This window comes from Rousettus aegyptiacus, unplaced genomic scaffold, assembly GCF_014176215.1.
Source record: "Rousettus aegyptiacus isolate mRouAeg1 unplaced genomic scaffold, mRouAeg1.p scaffold_m13_p_8, whole genome shotgun sequence".
Taxonomy (NCBI): domain Eukaryota; kingdom Metazoa; phylum Chordata; class Mammalia; order Chiroptera; family Pteropodidae; genus Rousettus; species Rousettus aegyptiacus.
In genome coordinates this window covers 11,546,510-11,569,164 of record NW_023416311.1, presented here as the reverse complement: position 1 = coordinate 11,569,164, position 22,655 = coordinate 11,546,510, and the positions used below count along the sequence as shown (strand labels likewise).

Genomic DNA, 22,655 nt, shown 5'->3' with positions numbered 1-22,655 from the left:
ACATCCTTGAGAAACTTTTAGTCTCTATGCATTGGGGGAAAAAAAAAAAATCTATAGCAAGTCTTCCCCCTGAAGCAGGAAGAAGAAATAAACCACTAGGAGTGGGAATGTTTGCCTCTTTTTTTTTTATTTATGTAAATAAATGTTTGAAATATATGTTTAATTTATACATTAGTTATCTCAGTCCCCAAAGTATAACTATTTTAACACCTTGAGCTTCCTTATGTTAGAGGAGGAGAGAGAGTACAAAATCATTAGAAACATGATTATGCTTTAATTTAGGTCTTTTAGTTATGTAAGCAGAATGCAATTAAACATGAAGTGCTCACTGTGACTACATATTTCAGATAGGCTTTCAATTTATCACAGTTTTATGTGTATCTTCTTCAATTGCATGAAGCTTCCTCAAGGCTATGACAGCGAATTATAGCTGTGTTCTTGTAATTATTTTCAGTTTTCAAAAAAAAAGAGGAAAGAAAAACTTTGCTGCAATAAACCGTCGAGCTAAACACATTAAGCATCTAGTTTTTATTGGGATCCTGTAAGATTTAACACCAGCTGTAAGATTCTTTCATAGTTTAGATGGAAAACATCTTGGCATTATGGCGTCATCACTCTTATCATCATCCTCGACAGCATTGTTGTTTTCACCATGAAAACTAGATGCGAGCGTTATTTGGTTTCGTCTTGAACAATAACCCTGTGATCTTTATCCCCATTTTCCAGATGAGGAAACTGAGCCTTTGAAAAGTTAAGTAATTTGCGTAAAGTCACATAGACGGGACATGCAGTACCCGAGATGGGAAACCGAGAAGACTGACTTCGCATCTCATGCTGTTAATCATAAGGATGACGCCAAGTTGGCTGTGTAATGGGGAGGTGTGGTGAGGGGGAACAAGATGTGTCAGAGAATTGAAACGATGAAGCATAAAGACTTGAAATTTTGGTTGTAACGTCATCGTCAGTCAATAGTGTGACCCCGGACAAGTTACTTATAAACGCTTGATCATATAACGTCTAAAATGCTTGTGCACATAATGGATTTCTTTGTCATTATTATTGCGTTGCCATTGATGGTGATGATGATAATATTGTTATTGTTATTCTGACCACTTTTCAATTGTCTAAGTGACACAGCTCACTGTGGTGGGAGAAGTTCCTTAGAGACATTTTTATAGTTTGATCTGTCTTTTATACCTAGGACTTTGACCTCTTCTATTCAATAAGGCCCGTGTTGCCCAAGTTGGAAATGACCTTTGAGTTACCAACTGTATGTGTGGCCACTCCATGTGACTCACACAAAAGCTGAGCATTTCCAAATGCTTTTTGAGTCACTGTTAGCTACAGCATCCATCACCTTGGTGGTCTGGCAAGGGCTGTGAGTTATGTTTATGGCCAAAGCTAACTGTGGTTAAGGAAAACAGCCTTGTTAAGACCTTGCTTATTTTCAGAGGAGGTTAGAATCAGTCCACCTCTGGGTGAAAATGACATGAACATAGGAGAAGTTCTATTTTCTTGATGATAATAAGCTCCCCTGCTTTGATACTCTAAAAGAACTCCCAACATAGTCTATCTTAGATCCCTCACATCTAGTCTTCCTCGAGTAAATGTGTGGAAACCTCTAATTCCTTCCTGCTAAACATGTGCAGTGGGCACTGAATTACTCACTGGCCCTTTCACCATCAAAAAGAAATACTGTCCACACCATTCAACCCCCTAAATGAGTCTATATTCTATGCAAAGTTAAACAACTAAACTAAAGGTGCTCTTTGGAAATCCAATGATATTGAAAATAACCATATTCTTCTTAGTCACTATTTTATCTCCAGCCCATAGCATGGTGCCTGGCACTTGGTGGGCTCTTAATAAATATTTGTTGGCTAAAAGAAATAAATCACTCCTGTCAGAATCAATAGACTGAAGAGGCTGGGTTTTATGATGAAAAGGCTATTCGCTTTCTTTCTTTCCATCCCAGACTACCTTTCACAGTAAAAGTTTTGTTCCTTAATCTTGGTTGATATGAAGAAGGTTGTTAGACTGCCATCTGATCAGGAAAAAAACCCATAGTTCCTGCATGCTAACGGAAGCTTTTTTTTCTTAGTTATGTGTCCTTTACAACAAAATATGAGATAACGCCACCTCTTAAAACTGACCAAAAGATGGATTTCAGACCTCAGCAATGTAAACAGGATTGGAATTCATCACGATGTAAATGCAAAAGTGCTTTCAACCCACCACACACTGAATACACTATTCTAACCTTTTTTTCAAGTTTTTGAAATATTTATAGGAGAATAATTCGTAGAATAATGAATATAGCTTTCCAGTGGTGCAACAAATGCACACTATATTTCCGTTATCATGTCCTATTAAATATTTATATGTATATTTTTGTGTTTGCTTCATAACTGGCCATTATGGATGCTTAACCAGCACAGACGGTCCAGTTGAGGAAAAATAATACCAACCAACAATAAGCAAAAACAAATAAATGAAGAAAGGGGAGCTTGTTTCTGCACTGGTTACATTTAAAAAGTACATTTAACATTTTTAATACGGTCCATATTTCATAAATTCCACATGTTGACATGTCCTAGAGAAAGATGGATGGGTTGACTTGGAGGTACGCCTCAATCTGGTTTTATGTGCGCATCTGGCAGAGCTGATCTTTAGCAGAACACAAAAATGTAATTCTCTAATAATTGACATAACTGCATCATCTTCCAATATGGACTGCATTATTAAATCGCAAAGACAGACAAAACCAGAGTAGTGGAGAAGCTTGGCTTCCACTTGGCATCAGACCATAAAATGCCTACTTACTGTAACCAGAAGGAATGGAGAGTAATGGCACACAGTGCCTGGAATTTGGGACAACTTCTGAATTCACTGCAATGGAGTCTCGATTGCCTGCAGTTTTATGTGTACCTTATACACTGCTTTGGAGTTTACAAAGCGTTTTCTTATATGAGGCCACAGTGATATAACCAGAGTAGGAATTGCTAGTTCCTTCCTATAAGGACAAAATAGATGTTCAAAGAAGCTACCCAAATGGTAAGCGTTATTTCCATAGAACTTTAAACGGTATACATTGCTTTCACATACACCACTGCATTTGATTGTCTAACTGGGAGAATAATCTACCTAACGATCTTTTTTCAGGTCCCTCAGAATACCCACTCAAATAGCACAAGTTGGCTCCCAACTATAATCTTAAATGGGCTTTTCAGATGGTAGTTTCAAAACTTACACAGAGCCTTGTGTTAGCAAAGAGTCTGGAGCTGAGTCGGAGGATAAGGGGTGAGGAGAGCTGAGTTGCTTTGCATCAGCATAGAAGAGGAAGTTGAGATGTTTTTGTTTCAAAGAGGGATGGGGGGGGGCGCACAGTCACATTGAGGTAGGAGGCCTAGGAGAGAGAAAATGGCTGAGCGACACGGCAGTGTATGTGTGTGTGAACATACTTCTAAGGGTGGTGGTGCCTAACGTTTGAGGTGTTTGTGTTACTGTTGTGGAAGTTCTTGACTGTCTCCTGCAGTAATGGTGCGCTCACCATCAGGGCTCATCACCAAAAACTCTGCTTGCCCTTCCTGGCCTTCTTGTGGTTTGGTTGGTGCCATGTGACTAGTTCTGGCCACTTGCTATAAATAAAAGTGACAAGTGCTGGAACATTTCATTACCAATGCAGGACTCGGCAGATGTCTATTTTTTCCCCCTGGAGTGGTGACTAGAAAAAAGAGAAGATGTCTCTTCCTTCATCTTAGGTCCTTGAGAGACTTTGAGAAACAAGTCCCTTTCCCTCTGTCCCACCCAAGTGATGATGGACGCATCATATGAGTGAAAAACACACTTTTGTTATTTCTAAGCCCTTCCGATTTGGGGGGTCATTTGTTATTGCAGCATTACTTGGCTTACCCTGACTGACACAGTCTGCCATATTCACAGCATCCTTATGTGCACATTTTACTTGCATGTTTATTTTCAAGGAAAGGGGCTGCATTTCACGTTAGAGTCAATTTTAATTCAAAGGTAACTCAATAACATCAAGAGACATAATAAAAGGACAAAAACATGGTGAGGCCGAAACAGAAACCAAATGTGCCCTAGCAATTTGCAGAAATCTTAGGAAAACCTTTGAACTTTTCATAAACTATGGAATGAGTGTCTGGAAAAATGTATTCTGGGTTAAAGGGACAGAGAGACATCGGAAGCTGTTTCTGACAGTTTTCGCATTCTGTTTCTTGTTAGAAAGAAAGGTGGAATTTTGATTACAGATTTCGTGTTCTTTTAATCTACTCTGTTAAGAAATTTTAAAGAAACCAATGAACTAATAGTCTCTCTCTCTTTCTCTCTCCATCTCTCTCTCTGTCTCTCTCTGTTTCTATTTCTCTCTCTCTCACCCTACCCTCCTTGCCCTGCATAATTTTACATATAAATCATTGAGTAAGTCGCAAAGCTAACTGTCTGGACTGTGAATATATCCCAAGCTGACCTCGGGGCTAACAAGTTGTTGGCAAAATAGTTTAAACGGTTGCAAGGGTACTGACACTTTTAATAAGTTTTCCCTCAAAATGAAAATTTTAGTATTACGGTAGTTCTCCGTGTCTGCGGCTTTGCTTTCATGGTTCCAGCTACCCGTGGTCTACCACGGTCTGAAGATAGTACATGGAAGATTCAAGGGATAGACAATTCCTAAGTTTTAAATCACGTGTCGTTCTGAGGGGTGTGACGAACTCTCTCATAGGCCTGCCCTGTTCACCCTGGGACGAGAGTCATTGCTTTGTCTAGCGTGACCTTGCCGTATATGCCACCTGCCTGTGAGTCACTTTCCAGCCACCTAGATGATCAGATTAGCTGTCCTGGTCCTGCAGGGCTTGTGTTCACATAACCCTTATTTGACTTAATAATGGCCCCAAAGAGCAGGAGTAATTTAAGCTTTTTCAGAGGTTCATACGTATAGGAAAAAAACACATAGTATATGTAAGGTTTTGTACTCTCTGCAATTCCAGGGATTCACTGGGGGTCTTGCAACATATTCCCCGTGAGCAAGGTGGAAACTACTGTATGATTCAATGAATTGATTTTTGTTGACGTGCCTTCTAGTGAATTAATTTATCAGTATATCAGCCTATTTTCTGAAAGGCATCCCAACATGATAGGCCCTTAATTTTATCTGCCACGGTAATTTCAGACTCTCTGTTTCTTATCCGCTCTTCCCTCATCTCTCTTCTAGCTCAGCCCATCTCAGAAGCAAAAACATCCTCAATTTCCTCTCGTTGGGCTGTCGATGCTCCTTGGATGATACTCATTTGAGATCCCCCTTTACTTTTGAAAACTATTCTTCTATCTTTGTGCACATCATTTAGAGATGGGCCCCACTGCTACCTTAATTGAAATGTACATACTCACACACTGCAAGTTAGGAATAGGCTAATTAGATTACTCACTTTATAAGTGGAGCTAATTTTTTTGAGTGATTATTATCTTCAAAACAACAATTTGTGAACAGATGTTTTAGGAGCAGAAGTTTCATTTCTGTGCAACCAAATGCAACCTCTGAAATACTTCTTAACAAGATTTCTGGCTTATTTGCTTTCTCTGGTTTTATTTAATTTATTTATTTATTTTTTGTGTTTAATTTACAAAAGGGCTTGAAACATTATGAATTATCTATAGATGTGCAATCTTGCCTCATGCTCAGCTCTGATAATTTCCTAATAGATTTTTTTTAAGTTCCATCGAATCAGTCCTTTTATCTGCCCAATCCCATTTTTTCTCACTTATTTACCTGTTAATCTTGTAAAATAGATCTTTCACACTTGAAGGGCCATTTTTCCTCCATCCACTGAACTAAATTTTCTTCTAGGTCCAACTCCTTCCTCCAAAGGGATTTTCATGGCAGCCCCCAAAGTTATCAAGTTATTTCTTGCCAGCGGCCACTGGTAGATTCATAGCTATCTGGTCATGGAATGTTTTACTAAATCCATGTGATCCTTCAGGAATAAGAGAAAGAAAATTTCCCCACCTGGAGTAGCAACATGACAGCACGGACAGGAAGGAAGACAAGCATATAGGGAATTGATAATAAATAGGAGATAAGGTTGGATGGGAAGTTGAGGAGGGCAGAGAGAACTTCTGGTGTTTTTACCGTAACTGCCTGGATTTGCAGTAGAATTCTTCTTCTGGCCAATCACCATAATCCATCACTCTGGCTACAGGGATGAACATGTGACTTGGGCCCGACCAATCAGACTTTGCTCTTCTCCTGCATTGGTGATTGGTCCAGGTTGAGCATGTGACCCAAGCTGACTAGGTAGACAGCTTTCCAAATGGGGTTCCAAGGTCAGTTATTATTATTTCTTGGAATGAATGAATGAATGAGTGATGCCCAAATATTTTCAGAGCTAGCGGAGACCAAAGTGTCTATATTTTATGTGATTGACAAAAATAAGCTACTCTAAGCTCTTGATCAGAACATAGAAAAAATGTAAGTGCTACATCGGGAGGCCCAATCTGGTTTTTCAAACCTTTTTTTTTTTTTCATGATGAATACACCAGCGAGAGCCTCAAACAGGGTTGGAAAATACATAGTGCACACCCTTACCCCTCCCTGTCTATACCGCGTGTGGCAGGCATTGCTAATCGATCAAGGCACATCTACCCACTGAGCGTGGGCTGGCCTCGCCATCCTTCTCAATGCAGTGCTCCAGGCAGGCTATAGGTGAGCTGGCTCACAAAATGAAACCCATTCGCTCTCCTGAGCTCAGAGGCAAGGAGGACAGCGGGAGCCTGAGCCTTAATCAGGTTTCTCGAGACTGGACCTAGATACAGAAAAAACCATGGAAGAATAAAATACCTAACACTTAACTGTATCTGTTAGCTAGGACTGCCGTAAAGTACCACAACTGGGTGGCTTAAACAAAAATATATCGTTTCACAGTTCTGGAGGGGAGAAGTCCAAAATCAAGGTGTCGGCGAGATGGGTTCCTTCTGAGGGCTGTGGGGGAAGGACCTATTCCAGGCTTCTCTCCTCAGCTTGTCAATGACCGTCTTCTCCCTGTGTCTCTTCAGAGTGTCTTCCCTCAGTGTGTGCCTGTGCCCCAGTCGTACTAGCCTAGGGCCCACTCTAGTGACCTCGTTTTACCTCGATGACCTCTGTAAAGACCCTGCCTCTAAGTCAGGCCGCATTCTGAGGTCCTGGGGGCTAGGACTTCAACATGTGAATTTGGGGGGAGCCACAACTCATCCAATAACAAGTACCGCTGCTTACCACAGGCCACGCATGGGCTTCCACGCTGTCATCCACTTGACCCTGAAAGCCACCTAGATGGTGGGTGTTTTAATATCCCCTTTCTACAGCATGGGAAACTGAGGATCAGAGGAATGCATGCAGAGTCACACAGCTAGGGTTGCTGATGGAGCCAGGCTTCTGACCCAGGTTCCTGACTGGTTCCTTAACATATACAAAGAAGGGCACCAGGTTATATGTTGGACATCGAAGAGAAGGAAAACCCAGAATCACCAGCAGCTCGGGACTGGGTTGCTGGAGAAATGGCGATGTCAGTCTTCCTGCTTCATATTTTAGCGGTTCCCTATTCCCCGCAGGTTAAGACCTAAATTTTTTAGCAGGAAAATCAAAGCTGCTCATGACTCAAGATGCCTCATTGACTCTGTCGCTAGCTACTACTCTCTTCCTGGCCTAAACTGAAGAATTTGTAGTCTCCAGTATGCGGTGGGATAGGGGAAGGGCCTTGGCAGACATGAAAAACCCCAGGGGAGAACCACATAAGCACCAGGTCTCATCCTTGTGATTTACTGGAGGCCGCAGTTAAATTGCTTAACTGCGGTGTGACCGCAGTTAAATTACTTAACCTCTCTGATTCTTTATCTTCCCAACTTGGAGAATACAGTAGAAATGACGCCCTTCCATATCCTCACAGGAATGTCTGTAAAGATAAAATGGGACAACGTATGTAGAGGGCTCAGTGCCGTGTCTAGCATGCAGCAGGTCCCCATTGGCTGTATCCGTAACAACATTCTGTTTGAGGTATTTGAAGTTCAGTGCAATGATGAGCAGCCATGCAGCCAAGTCCCCCAGGCAGGTAGACTCACCAGGCCAGGGTGCCGGCGGCATTGTTGGGGTTACTCAGTCTCTGTACCTTTGCTCCATTTCAGATTTCATGCCCACCCCCCACTCCCCTACCCCCGATGTGACAAAGCACCCTCTTTTTTCTTTCTGCTCTCCATGAGACCTCACCGGGAGTTATGAATTGAACCTGGAGCCTTAAGCAGATTTTCCTATTGTTTTAGCCATCCATCAATAAATGGCCATTTCTAAAGGTGTTCTCCTTAAAGCCAATCTGCAGATATTCTAAATGACCCATACGTCTCCTGACATTGCTGCATTCATAGATGGCTTCTCGGAGAAACCATTATTAATGATGTAATTAATATGAATGGCTACGGTATATATCAAGCGAGTCATTAAGGCAGAGGTGGGGACGTAGCCATTTATATGAAAGATACATTTTTTTTTTTTGTTCTGAACTCAAGCAATAGAAAGTGCTTAGCTTAGAAATCTCTCTTTGCTACATTTTGGATTTTTTTTTAAGTTGCTGTAGACCTTCTTCCTTGCTTAATGCTACAGTGGTTGGAGCCTCTGGGAATCTGAATGAGTTAATAAGGTAGATTTTTAATCGAAGTGTATAATCAACTAAATCACAGACTTTAAAGTTGCGCATTTCAAAGACCAACCAATTTAATTAATGTGCTGGTTTGTAGACATTGGAAAGTCATATTTGATTTCACTAGTCTGTCTCCTGTAGACACTTATAGGCAGGAATATTTACTTATAATTTGTCATATAAAAGTATCTTCTTAAGACAGATGCCATATGTAACTACTCAGCCTACCTTTAAGGGAAAATATTGAAATAACACCCTCAAGCTGTTCTTCTCTGTGTTAAGAATTCAGAGCTAGATTTCTATCTCTGTAGTAAGTATTGAAACCTTCTCTCCTACGCCCAGGCTGTTCAGATATGAGATAAAATAGTTTCTTAGAATGACAGAGTTCAAAAGTTTCCTATAGTCCTTCATAGATGCTATGAGCTGAAAATGTGTTTAAATGGAGAGGTTCCTTTCCTTTCTTTCTTCCCTTATTTCTAGAAGTAAGTGCTGTTCTTTGTAGTAGCCAAAATATTAAATGTTTTTAATAAAAACTTAAACTTAATGTTGGAAGGGAACATCTTTACTCTAGGTATAAATGATATTGCCACTTGCCGAGTTCCAAAGCACCAAGCAGTTGGGAAACTTGTGCAAGCTGGGGAGTTGCACACAGGAGGGTTTTTTTTTTTTTAATTTTTTTTTTTTAATGCCGGTGCCAAATGGATCCTCTTCAGTACAAACTGCTGAGTGTCTGGCAGCTGCGTTATGCAAGCACCTGTAATGAACTGCAGAGGAAGAGAGGCGTCTGATACTCAAGTGAGCAGAGCCGCCTCACACAGAAGCTGGTTCGGAGGCCGCTCCTGCCCACAGGGTATGGTTCTTGGCTGGTTGACAAGCAGCCGATCTCCAGATGCCAGAGGCCCAGAGGCAGCGAGGCAATAAGTGCGCGCGTCCAGCTTTCCAAACTCACGGTACCGTGACCCAGCTGCAGCTCTGAGCCTTGGTTACACCAGAGCTGGGGAACCAGCGGGATGTTTCAAAGTCAGTGAGAACAGATGCTCTGTCCTTGGTCACTGCAAATCAACACACGTTTACAGAAAGGATGAAGACAGCAGTATTATCAGTGGCCACACAGTGCTCACAGCACAGTGCAAGACGCTCTGTCTACTAAGTGTTGTGTGTACCGCCCCTCAACTGCGTTTTGTTTTCCCCATTTTGGAGAGATTAAATATATTTAAGTACTAAATGGTGAAATGAAACGGAATGAAATGAATGTTCAGGATAAGACCTACCTGATCCTGCGTTTGATTCTTTCAATTTTAATAATGATTTTTTTAAATTTAAGCAGCAAAACTTTAATATGAGATTTCTTTAATTTAATATGAAAAGTCTCTGGCATAGAGGCAGATAAAACCAGACAGCTTTGTTTCAAACAGAGGGAGGGAAGTTGGAAGTTGGGATTCCGCCTTTTTCTCCTTTCCTGACATCCAGAGGTGACCGCAGAGCCATCTCCTCAGCAACCTGGAGTTTGGTCCCCAAAGCAGCCTCTTCAGCATCACTGGGGAACTCATTGCAGTTACAAGTTCTCCAACCCTTCCTCCGACAAACCGAATCAAAGACTCTAGGGCCGGGGCCCTGGAAGCTCTGTTGTAAGAAGCTCTTTAGTGATGCTTGAGCCATCCTCATGTGTCAGGACCCCTTACCTCAAGTTTCCAAAACGAATTTTGGTAACAGCCCAGCTCCATCCTGCCTCTTGATACATGAGATTCCTCAGGTTGGTGCTGAGGCTTTCATTGCAAGGTACAGAATGATGATTTAGGCCCAATCTTACAAATCTTATTTGTAAGAAATTCAGGGAATGGGTCCTATTTACTCAGTGCAACACTGGAGACCAGATATTGACAATATTATGCCAGTAATAAAATAAAAAAAAATATTTCTCTTGATCACTCGTGGTTAAGAATTGGAAACCCCATTTATCTGAGGAAAGTGGAAGTCCTTAACTGGATTTCATGCATTAAAGATGCTGTTTTCCATTAGTCGAAGCATCTTGTGTGCAAGTGTGTGCACACATGTACATGTGTAAATATATGTATGTGTGTTACCACTGAGAAAGAAAAGAGGACAAATAAATTATGTCTCACCATTAATTGTAAAAGTCAAGAGGTTAAAATGTGAAAAAGTGAAAACCTTAGAATCAATAAAACATGGTACGTAAGAAAGGAAAGTTCAAGAAGCTTTGGAAAATCCCTTGCTTTGGGGTTTATTAGCCAGTGTGGTCAGGTGTCTATCAAAGCAAGACTGTTCAATTCTAGTCAGTTTAAAACAAAACAAAGAAATGGTCTTCCCTGTTTATGGTAGTTTTATCCACTCCTGTAGCTTTGATTACCACTGATATGCTAATGAAATCGCTTCCTTTGTTGTATTCTCTAAGTGGGATTTTTCCTGAGGTTTCAAAATCATCATGCCTCCCACCAAACTCATGGTCTCCCCTTCCATTTTTGTTGTTGACTTTGTCATTCTTGTTATTATTTTTCCCCCATTGTTTTGCATCCTCTTCCTTCTGGACCTGCAGTGCCGCTACCTGAGAGGAGAGAACAAAGTACCTCATATGTGTAGTTTGAAGTCTGTGTTATCACCGAAGATGTTTCAAAGTGAGGAGGGATGATAAACGGGGCTCTGAAGGTGAAAACAAGGTGGTACCCCGTAAATTAAGTTGAGAAGTTGACCCTGGTTTCACAGGTTCAGTATGATTCTGAGAAGCCTAAAGAATAAGGCTAAGTCAACAGAAGCCTCTGCAAAAAGCAATAATCATTCCCTAAACTTCGCGTAGTCTTTTCTGGCCTTTTCTATTCCCGAAACCGTTCTTCATCTGTAGTAGAGGATTGTCAGTCTGTCTGTCTGTCTGTCTGTCTGTCTATCCTATCTATCTACTCTATATCTAGCATCTTTCTAATATCTATCTATCTATCTATCTATCTATCTATCTATCTATCTATCTATCTATCTTATCTTATCTACTCTATCATTTGTCATCTATTTACACACACACACACACATGCACACACACACACACACACACACACATTTTTTTTTTCTTATAGTTTTGCCAAATCACCATACAGGCCTTCATGAAGTTAGTAAAACTAGTTTCTGGAAGATTTTTTTCCCTTGCTCTTTCTCCAGAATCATCATTTTTATTACCCAATCCTACTCAATTTGGGGTATTTTCTTGTGTGTTTGATTTGAGATGCTCCCCAGTAATTACAAAATTTCCAGTGAGGCCCCTAAGCATTAGAATCATTTCCCTGGAGAACAGGTTTTGTTTAGAATCTAAGAACATTAGGCAGGACATTTTGAACATTTTATTTCTTTACCAAAAAAAAAAAAATAATTAACTTCTGTAAAACCAATAAAAAGAAATCAAAAGAAAATGAGGGACAACAGTACTTTGTAGACTGAGGTTTCTGACAGCTCAAGTCCCCCACGTGCGGCGGTGCTCACCTGATGCGCAATCTAAACCACAGGGCTGAAGCCGCTTGAAAACTTTTTCATTTTTCTGTAAAGATCCAAACTTGGAGTGGAGAGAGCTTACTGATGTCAACATTTAGAAAGCAATGTTCTCTTTATAAAGTCACTTATTGTCTTGGGTTTCATTTTTGGTTCAGGGGGAAATTAAATTCCCTTGCAATTACACTATCTGTCTACCCAAGAAATTTTATCTCCACATAGTTTTTATTTGCTATGTGTCCTCTGGGCGAAATAGCACAGATCCGTGGGGCTGCAGACGCATTTAAGAGGTCTTTTGGTTCATTTTGCTCCTTCTTGCAGGTCAGTGGTTAAGTTATTTTTGACCCAGAAATTCCCTATATTCTAATATCCAAGGAGTCTTTTTAAAACTAAAAGGAGAGGAGAGAATCCTGAGAATGCATGACAACATTATTCCGTGAGCTTATTCTTAGGTTAAAATAAAAAAAAAATCATTTTCGTATGCAAATTCCTTCCTATGTCAAGCACACAGAACGTCGTAAGTGACTTGCCAGAAGTCTACGAGCATTTCCACTTACATGGCAAGCAATTCTGCAGAGGAGTGTGTGTGTGTGTGTGTGCTCAAATTCTATTGCATTTTTCTTCTTATAGAGATTTTGTATAGGGGTCATGGGGATATCACAATGGGCAAGAGTTCCAAAAAACTTGGCTCAAACCTCCATGCCATCCCTCTAACGATTGACAGTTTGTAGTATTCCTTAAAATTCAAGGCTTCCTTTCACACTGCCCTCCCCGATTGCCTTTCTTTTCAGGGGTTCTATTCTCCCGCCCCATTCCTGCCAGCCATGGGCACGCGACTTGCTTTGGTCAATGAACTGTGTTCAGAAAGGACATATGTTAGCTCCCAGTGGAAAATTTAAGGGTCAGCATATGCCTCATTTCGACCATTGATCCCTCCGCAGTAAGACCAGTGATGTCTTGGATACAGGGTGCTGTATCAGTGTGGGGGCGCGGAGAGAAGAGGGCATCGAGCAGAACTGAAGAAGACCTAGATGAACACGAAGCAAGAGGGGAAATGAACATTCATTGTAAGCCACGCGATGGGGCCATTCGTGAGCGCAGTGTGGCGTCATCTGTCCTGAATGAGGTTAGGTGTTGGCTGTGTATACTTGTCCAAGTCCCAACTAGTCTCTGAGTCTTGGGAGGCCAGGAGGAGTGCTTCTTCACATCTTCAAGCTCACCCTGACCCCACCAGCCCCTACTCTACGGCTTCGCATCTACCGTCTGCTTAATAAATGCCTGGAGAGCTGTATTGAAATTGTTTCAGGACCTACTTCAGTTCTCAAACCCAGCATTTTCCAAAGGGCAAGTGAGCTTTCAGGAGTTGTGTAAGTTTATTTATGTGGTCCACAGACCCAGCAGTAGATAACACCAGGTAGCATCATAAGAAACTTACTCCCTTTTCAGTTCTCCTTTAACACATCTCACGGCTTTCAAAACAGACAAAAACACTTACATCCACAGACTTTAGCAAGTTAACAGTAATAACCAGCATATAATAAGACTGATTTGTGTGTGTGTGTATATTTATATATATATATGTATGTATTTGTACAGTAGCTTTCCATATATGCTAGTAGTTGCTTTTATAGATTTAAAAAAAAAAATAAGTTGTACTTAGTATAAAGTGTGAGGTATCGAAAAATATCAAGTAAATAATAGGATAAATGGTAAGGTGATACAACAAAAACTAAAAGTATAGCAAATGAGTGAAGTTTGGGAAAACCCTGCTGTAAGCGCTTTTTATCCTATGCAATTGGCCGTGAAAGCCAGCATAGATAAAGTGTGACTGGGCTTCGGGGACCGTATCGTGACGCGTAGGTGTGGTCATGGCTGTGGTTGTGGTCATTGTCAATGGGATTGGTGAATTTCAGCAAAGATTTTCTTTCCTCCCCAGGGAGGATGTTTTTTCACTCTATTTTGTCTCTTGGCCAGTTCACTGAGGTGGTGGTTCATATTATTATCTTGTTCCAAATGGAGAACAAGAGCAATGCATACATTCACCATCCACCTCTGATTTCAATTTTTTTCACCTACACCAACTTCCTGTTCTATTCGAGAAGTCACCGGAACCATTGGTGTGTCTGAAAAGAGCTGTTAGCAGACTCAGGGGAGTTTTTAAAAGGAGGTATGAACTCAGGGAAGTATGAAGTAGATAAACCCTCAACAGGCTCTTGCTTGTCTGTGTCTGTGTTCAAATATTGCCTGGGATTTGTCTGACTCACCTGGTTATTTGTGTCTCTAACCCTTCAAGACTAAACTTTCTGAGGACAGTGACTATGTCTAGTTTGTCATTATATTCTCTCGTCACTTAATGAATGATTTGTTCATGGAAGCCAGAACTTCTTTCAATAGCCATTCATTCATTAGAACTTTCAATTAAAGCATGCTGATGTGTTCCATTATAGATGTCAATACATCCACTTTTGTTATTAATAATAATGGCTACAACAATATTTGTAGCAGCTACAAATGACAGGCTATGAACCAAGAGTTCTGCTAGTTACTTTATGTCTCTAAGAATTTCTTCTTACAGCAAGCTAGCGAGATGGGTGATATTATCTCTAATGAGGAAACTGATACTTAGAGTAGTTAATCAACTTGCCAATTGATATAAGACTTGGAACCAAATGAAAATCTGCCGGATTCCTGAAACCCCAAAAAACCTGTCTGCCTCTTCCAGCTAATATGGTAGCCCCGCCCCTTATCCACGGCTTCTCTTTCTACAGTTTCATTTATCTATAGTTGACTGCCATCTGAAAATCATCGAGGAGAAATTCCTGAAATGAACAAGTCATATAAGTTTTAAAGTGCACGCTGCTCTTAGTAGCCTGATGATATCTCACACTGTCCTGCTCTGTCCCTCCTCTGGGTCCTGAACCATATTTTTGTCCAGTGTCTCCACACTGTATACACAGACTGCTGATTTGTCACTTAGTAGCCTTCGTGATTGACTAGCAGATCAGTTATCAGAGAGAGAGAGAGAGAGAGAGAGAGAGAGAGAGAGAGAGAGGATATTCACATAACTTTTATTACAGTATATTGTTATAATTGTTCTATTTTATTATTAATCATTAGTGTTAATGTCTTACTGAGCCAAATTCATAAATTAAACATTATCATAGTCATGTATGTATTGGAGAAAAAAACATACTATATATAAGGCTCAGTACTATCCACGTTTTCAGGCATCCACTGGGGGTCTTGGAAGGCGTTCCCCCACAGATAAGGGGAAGGGGTAACTGTACTGTACTACCAGTTTATAATGAGAGAGGGAGAGAGAGATCGATCATCTGTAACCACCCAAATCCAGCCTTATTTACGAGTCCCTTGCTTCTTCCGCCTTGATGGTGAATTTTTTCAGTGCCTCCAGGATAGCATCCCTCAACAGCATTGTTCCAAATCGCTGAAGCTGCCAGCATGCGTTTCCTTGCTTAATCTCTGCAAGTTTTAACACATTGTTAAAGCAATTTGTTAACGTTTGCTTTTTATTCATCTGAATGTGAAAGGCAGCCCTGCATGTAAGTGCAATCTGTCTCCAGCCTAGCGTCTCCACACGATCCTCCTGCTGCCCAAACTAGAGTGATGGTCGAGCCAGCCCGTGTCCAGCATGTGATACCATCATGGCCACTCCATGGATCTCAAGGGCATAGCGGGTCATATTTACTGTTGGCATTTCGATCCTGCATATGATACACTGAAGAAAAAAGAGACGATCTTCTGTGTTGCCTACTTGGAATTTTCTACGGTACTGGTGTGAATTTGCCAGGTGGACAAGATAGATTCCATTTCTTTATTTCCTTTAAATAAAATGGAATCGTACCCATATCGCCAGGGCACACGGTTGGCGATTACGGCCTCTCCTGGCAACCACTTCCATTGCAATTTCACGCAAAAGCAATGGCTTTTGGCCAAGCAAAACTATCAGAGAGTCCCTGCAAGTCTTTCCGTTTTTAACGATACAACTTTGTAATTGGATGTGTTTTGGACAAGGCTCTTGCATGGTAAGGAACAGGGCGTTTCCGAATATAACTCAATTAAAAGGGGCGGAGAGTTATTATATGAAGACAGGGACAATATCGTGAATATCCAAAGACTGAAAATGAAATCCAATGGTCTTTATAGGATTTGGTTTGGAAGTAGAAAAATCAGAAATGTGTGTCCTCAAAGCCCCCCTTTCTCTCTTCCTCTATCTGTCTCTCTCTCCTCTCTCTCCGCTCCTCTCTCCCCTCATGGTCTCTGTATTGCATATCCTTGTTCGTCCCAGATTCCCCCTCTGCTCATTTTCTTCTGTCGACTCACAATCCATGTTTCTCAGTCATTCTAGCATGTGTGGAGCTAGCTCCTGCTTTGACCCTGAACTTCATAATCTTTCTCTTCGAAGCTCACCAGTGGCTGGAGCTCCCGGATCCCATCCTTGGAAGCTCACCTTGTGGAATGAATTGTCTTTGAATCAGCTGTAGAACCTTATTTATCCTTGTGTGGCCGGTGGGGTGGGATTTGAAGAAACGGACATGCTCAGAGGAAGGCAAGGACTGTTGAAGGAACACAAGTTCTCCCAGAAGGATGTGGCAGGAAGCTTGGTTTCTGATTTTAAATTGTTGAGTGTGGGATGAGAAGTATCATAGAGGTCAGATTCATGCAGATTGGCTATCAAGTCATTAAAGCATCGTATAAGAAAGAAGGCCTTTGCGTGTCCCTATATTTCATCCTTTCAGTAATTACCTGATTCATTGAAAGATCTTTCCTATAACCCCCAACTCTTATAGCTGTATGATGTAGAGGTCCCTTGTAAGTATTTATACGCTGAGCTCATCGAACAGGACGCCAAAACAAATCAGGTCCATGAGGCCCAAAGGTAATTTTGGCTACAGAATCCTAGACTCCTAATCTCAGATTTTAGTATAAGATGAAAAATGAGTTTAACAAGCCTAGTCCTTCAATATGACCTTGGCCTGTGAAGACCAGCCTGCGCTTTACTCATGTGGAGACTAAAATATATTTTCAGTGATAGTTCTAATGAATTAAGAGATTTGCCTTTACCATGAAGACCAAAACGAGTGTATCCTCTGGTGAGGAATTTTCTTTCTAGATATCAGAAAATTATAATCACTGGAAAAAAGTATGCCTGATACTGCAGGGCCAATTGAAGATGCTACAATTGCAGATATTTTAGATATTTCAAATAGTCCGATAGGGTCAACTATAACAGAGAGAGAGAGAACTGACCCGGAGGACGGCTCTAGAGAGAACATGGTAATTGACCAAGAGTTGTGATACCACCAGTACCCAAAACATAGCTCTTGATATGATTTCCCTTCTTATGTATAATACCAGATGGATGGACAGACAGATAGACAGATGAGAGAGAGAGAGAGAGAGAAGATAGGAAGGTAGAGATAGATGGATGATTGATAAAGATAGATATATAGAGATAGATAATCTCTATCTCCTCAACCTTGTCTGTCTCTTCCTCATACTTCTTCCTCCTCCAAATAATCCTTCTACCCTCCATTACTGCATCTCTGTCACAGCCAGTATTGGTCATTTCGACACAGTTTTATTAGATGTCTCTTTCTAAGAGGCAGTTTGGCATATATTTCCAGGTTACCTGTCCACAGAGGGAGACTGCTCTTGCAAAGAGAGAGACCTGGTCCCCTTGAGGTGCCCCGGATGGCACTGTGCTCCAGGTGAGGTGGACGGTCAACCCCATGAACTGGCGCAGAGGATCTCTTTGCACCAGCACAGGTGCGTCTCCTTCCCCAACTCCGAGAGCCTCTCCTCGAATCTGTACCTGTGTCATCTCCCCGCTCGAGCCTGACGACCAAGCTCATGTTTCGCTCACAGCCCTCTGTTCATTCCAATGAGAGGTGTTCTGGAAGCACGCCCCAAGACAAATAGCATCTCTAGAATCTGGTTCCAAATACTGGCCCTGTTTGGGGTCCGGAATGCAACGTCACAAAACTTTTAAACTGACACCCTAGGTCCCCCTAAAATATTTATAAGTTAACTAAATATTTTTTCCTCAAAAAAAAAAAAAAGCAGTTACCATTAGATTGCATCTGTTTAGACGATGCTCCCCTTACTTCATTATTTTTTTTTGTAGTATTCTTAAAAGCTATTTTCCCTGTGTGTTTGTAATTTTATTTTGTTTATCAGTGAAGATAGTAGACTGGAATAAAATCTGTCAGATTTAATTCTCAGCTGCAGTTCTCAAAATAGACGTTTCATAAGTAACATGTGGCTCGCTCAGCTAAAATTAAATGTCTCCGTGTTTCCAAATGTTTTCCGTCTAGAATTTGCAACATACACCCTTCCAGAACTATCAAAGACTCTGAAAATTACCGCTTACAAATGTCACTCTGTTTCAGGCTTGTCACCAGCTTTAAACACTGGCTGTAGATAAAATTAAAAGAACATCAGTGAGAACAACAAACTGTAGAACAATCTAATGCCATAAAAAAAAAAAAAAAAAAAAAAAAAGAGCCAAACCCTCATTCTTTCATTTGTGGAAGTTCAGTTCAGAGGAGCATCATACCACAGGACATGATATGTAGTAGTACGGTCATCTACTTTTATGACAGTCCAGGAACCGAAGAATAAGTGAAAGCCTCCGAGATTATGTATCTCAATGGTTCCTAACTTTCAGAATCTCCTAATAGCTTTAAAGGAGCTATAGAACCAGGTCTCTTCCTCTGAATACCTTGATTTAGTAAATACAGACCGAGACTCAGGGAGGGGAAGAACCAACTGGTCTACCCTGCTTCTCTGCCTCCGCCACGAGTTGTTCTAGGTGACTCTTTCCCTGCTGAATGAACAAGGGTTTGTAAGACAAGCCGTTGATTCTTCCAGTGGCTCATAAAGGGCAACTGTATGAGATTGATAAAGGGAAGAATCTATTCTCTGAAAAAGAAGGAAGAAGGAGGAGGAGGAAGGGAAAGTAGAAGGGGAAGGGGAGGGAGAGGGAGAGAGGAGGAGGAGGTGGAGGGGAAGGGGGAGGAGGCAGCAGAGAGGCATGGTTGTAGATCCCTGACAAAAATCAATGTTTCGTGGAAAGGAGGGAGAAGGAGGAATTGCTGAAGGAAATAAAAAGTGATTAAAGGAGACCCCTGAGGGTACACACAAGGGGCTCGCCTTTCCAGGCAGGAGGGATGAACTCTGTGGAGAAGCGTCCCAGTGGCATTTCGACAGTGAGCCCAATGGATCCTTAAGACAGGTGGAAGTCACAGCTCTGCCACTTCCCGGACGTGTGGCTTTGGGCAATGTGCTTAAACTCCCTGGGATCAGGGTTCCATCTGTAAAATGGAAATCGTGACAGGGCTTGTCTTCCTGCGTGATTTCAAGATGATCCGTCTGAAGCACATAGAACAGTGCTGGGACCCAATCGACACCATGTAAATGTCACAGTCGTCGTGTTAGAATGGGACCCGATGGCTAGGAGAAATGGGTAGAGGAGGGATGAGGAATGGGCAGGGAACCTAGGCTGCATTTTCAAAAATACGTTCAGTGAAAGGAAGTGAAGAAAGGGTGCTACCACTCCGAGGGCAGCTGACTACCCATCACTAGGGAAGTTACCATGGTAACAGTGGCCATGGTAACAGCAGCACACCTGTGAGGAGTACCAAGTTCTAAGCACCGAGTTCCCCACGCATGTGCTTACTGAGTGCTGACACCCGATGAAGGAAGAGGAGGGCGGGAGTTGTTCCTCTTTGACACATAAGGAAAGCAAAAGCTGAAAAAGGAACTTATCCAGGCCCATACAAGAGAGTAAAGTGCAAATTCGAACCCAGGTTGGCTGTTTCCAGAAGCCCACTTCTTAGCCACTAAGCTATGGGAGAAACATTTGTATGGATAGGGTCACGTCCCTACACAGACTAAAATGTGATGTGGCTTCTCCCCGCATTTAAGAAAACGACCAAATCTTTAATATGACTTCCTCGGCCCTGCAGGTTCCAAGCTTATCTGCCACCTGCAGCCCCTTCCATCCTACATCCCAAATTCCCTGGGGTCCGTTCACGGCTGGATCCAGAGCCAGATGCCGGTGGGTTGGTCTCCCACCCCACGCAGCTGACCAAGTTGAATCCCCTTGTTATGGGTACTTAAAATACCACAATTCTCCCTCCGTAGCATTTAACACAGTGACAATTTCATATTGGTGTTGTGACTTAAAAAAATTAATTTCTGTGACCCTCCTCACCTGCAGTCTCTACATGGACAAGGGACCACATCTGCTTTTGCTCAGTGTTGTCTCCTCAATGTTTATTCCATGCCTGATACTTAGTAGCCGTTCAGTAAAAATGAGTTGAATGAATAAATGCGATGCCGTGCCGATGACCTGCCACCTCGTTGCCGATCATGTGTAATAATCGAGGTTGCAGCCAATGCCGTTAAGAATGCCCACAGCCCATTATGGAGTTTGAACTCACGACCAACCCACCGGCATCCGGCTCTGGATCCAGCCGTGATCACTGACCCTAACCAATCTGCCACGTGCCCTGCGCCGCCCTTGATCTCTCTGTGTGAATGTGGGGGAGTCAGGAGAGGGGCGGGAGTGAAGGCTGGAGAACGTGAGGGTACCGAGTGCGCCCCAGCCCCCAAAGTTTCAGATTATTACACGACTGCGGTAGGAAGCGTTCAGAATCGGCTCTATCAATTATTTAAAACTCATAATTCAGTCCCTATTAAAGATTTATTGCAACAAACCGAAAAACAAAGTACCGGCACGACGGAAACAGAGAACACAGCGGCTGCCATCAGAGCCGCGCAGGGTACAAATTGCTCATGTCAATGAGAGTAACATAAAGAGAGACTGTGGAAAAAACAAGCCAGGATTTCCGAGGTTACTCAGCTGTGCGTGTACGTGTGTGCACTTCCGTGTACGTTCTAGCATTCTCTCGCATTCTTTCCCTCCCCCCCGCCTTTGGCACCAGGCATTGATTCCTCTTGGTTAAAAATCCTCACCAAGAAGGTATGCATTACTATTGTTTGTAACCTTCGATCAGCAGAAGATGTGTCAGTCTGTCGGGAACACCGAGTCTGCTGCTCGCTCTAGCATCTCGGGGGCACAGCGTTTGCAAGGCAGAGACACCTGGGTATAAATCCTGGCTCCATCTCTTACCAGCTGTGAAAACTTGGACCCGGTTATTGAACACTCTGAGTCTCATTTTCCTCATTTGTAAAGTGGAGAGGATAAAAATACCTACCTCCCTGAGTATTACATGGAAGTATATCTATAAATCGCCGAGCACGCGGGTGTTCAGTGCACGATTGTTGCATTTTGTGCTACCGTGGAACGAAATCCCTATTATCATCTTCAACTTTTACATGGATCTATTACATTGTACTCATCTGTTTGAAGTATATAAAGCCTTTTATTGCAGTAGAGAACCTGACATCTTGTAAGTAAATGATACTCGCATCCAGATGGGAAGAAAGCAATGGGAGAGATTTATTTTCCCTTGTTCTGGTCCCAGGCATTTGAATCAAGTTAATCTTAATAGCCGGGTGAACTTGGGTGAAGTTATTTAACTTCTCTGTGCTTCCATTTCCTTATTTGCAAAATGAGATCCTCCTGTTACCAACTTCTTGGTGTTGTTGGGCCGATTGAATCAGTTAATACACATAAAATTATTAACATTCTAGGCCCTGGCACCTAGAATGTCCGTAGGAATTAGTTATTATTTTGCTATTATTATTAATGTTGTTGTTGATAGCGTTGTAACATGCCTACATAGCAAATAATTCACTTGCTGATACAGCATGTTTAACATCTCATTGTCAAATATATACTCAATTGGTCTATTTCTTACCTCCTCCTTCACCAATATTCTAGCCCAAATTGTCACCACTTTCCATCTGAACTGACCCAAAATTGTGCATGGATCTTTCTGTAGCTACTCCGGACCCCTTTCCATTCATTAGGGAGAGGAATTTTTTTCAAACACAAATTCGATCACGTGGCCACTACCCACCCTTTCACTTAAAGCCGTTCATTGGTTTCCCGTTGCTCTGAAGACGAAAGCGCACTCCTTGGCAGGGCCTCGCATGGTCTGGCTTCTGCCCACATTTGCACACTCACCTGCTGCTCCCCCTCACTCCTGGTTTTGAGCCGCTTTGGTCTTCTTCCAGTCCTGGCATTGTTCTAAGTGTGACCACCTTGGCCTGGAACATTCCCCTCTCTTTGCTTTGCTTCCCCCGGCCCACGGGGCTGTTCCTTCTTCTTCAGGTCTCAGAATCCATGTCACCTTCTCTAGGATGACTCTCCTACCTGTCGTGCCCACTGGGATGTCTGTCGACTGTCGTATACGATCTGCTCCTCTCCCTTTACAGTTCGCGATTAGCCGCTGGTGTCATCATAGTTAGGTATCTGCCTTCCTCTCGAGCTTTGTGAGAGACAGTGCACCCAGCATCTTGCACATGATGGACGCTAAGCAAATATTTGCCTAT

At 42.1% G+C, this 22,655-nt stretch overlaps 1 protein-coding gene across 25 annotated transcripts in view; it reads left to right on the top strand.

Moving 5' to 3' along the window:
• RBFOX1 (RNA binding fox-1 homolog 1) overlaps nucleotides 1–22,655 on the top strand; it is a 1,358,182-nt gene that overhangs the window by 659,088 nt on the left and 676,439 nt on the right. The window contains exon 1 of one of the 25 annotated variants that reach the window (XM_036226165.1): nucleotides 11,721–17,957. The exons of the other annotated variants lie outside the window; for them this stretch is intronic. The gene's annotated coding sequence lies outside the window, so the exon portion shown is untranslated. Of the gene's footprint in view, nucleotides 1–11,720; nucleotides 17,958–22,655 lie in introns of those variants that run through there. 25 annotated transcript variants of the gene reach the window in all.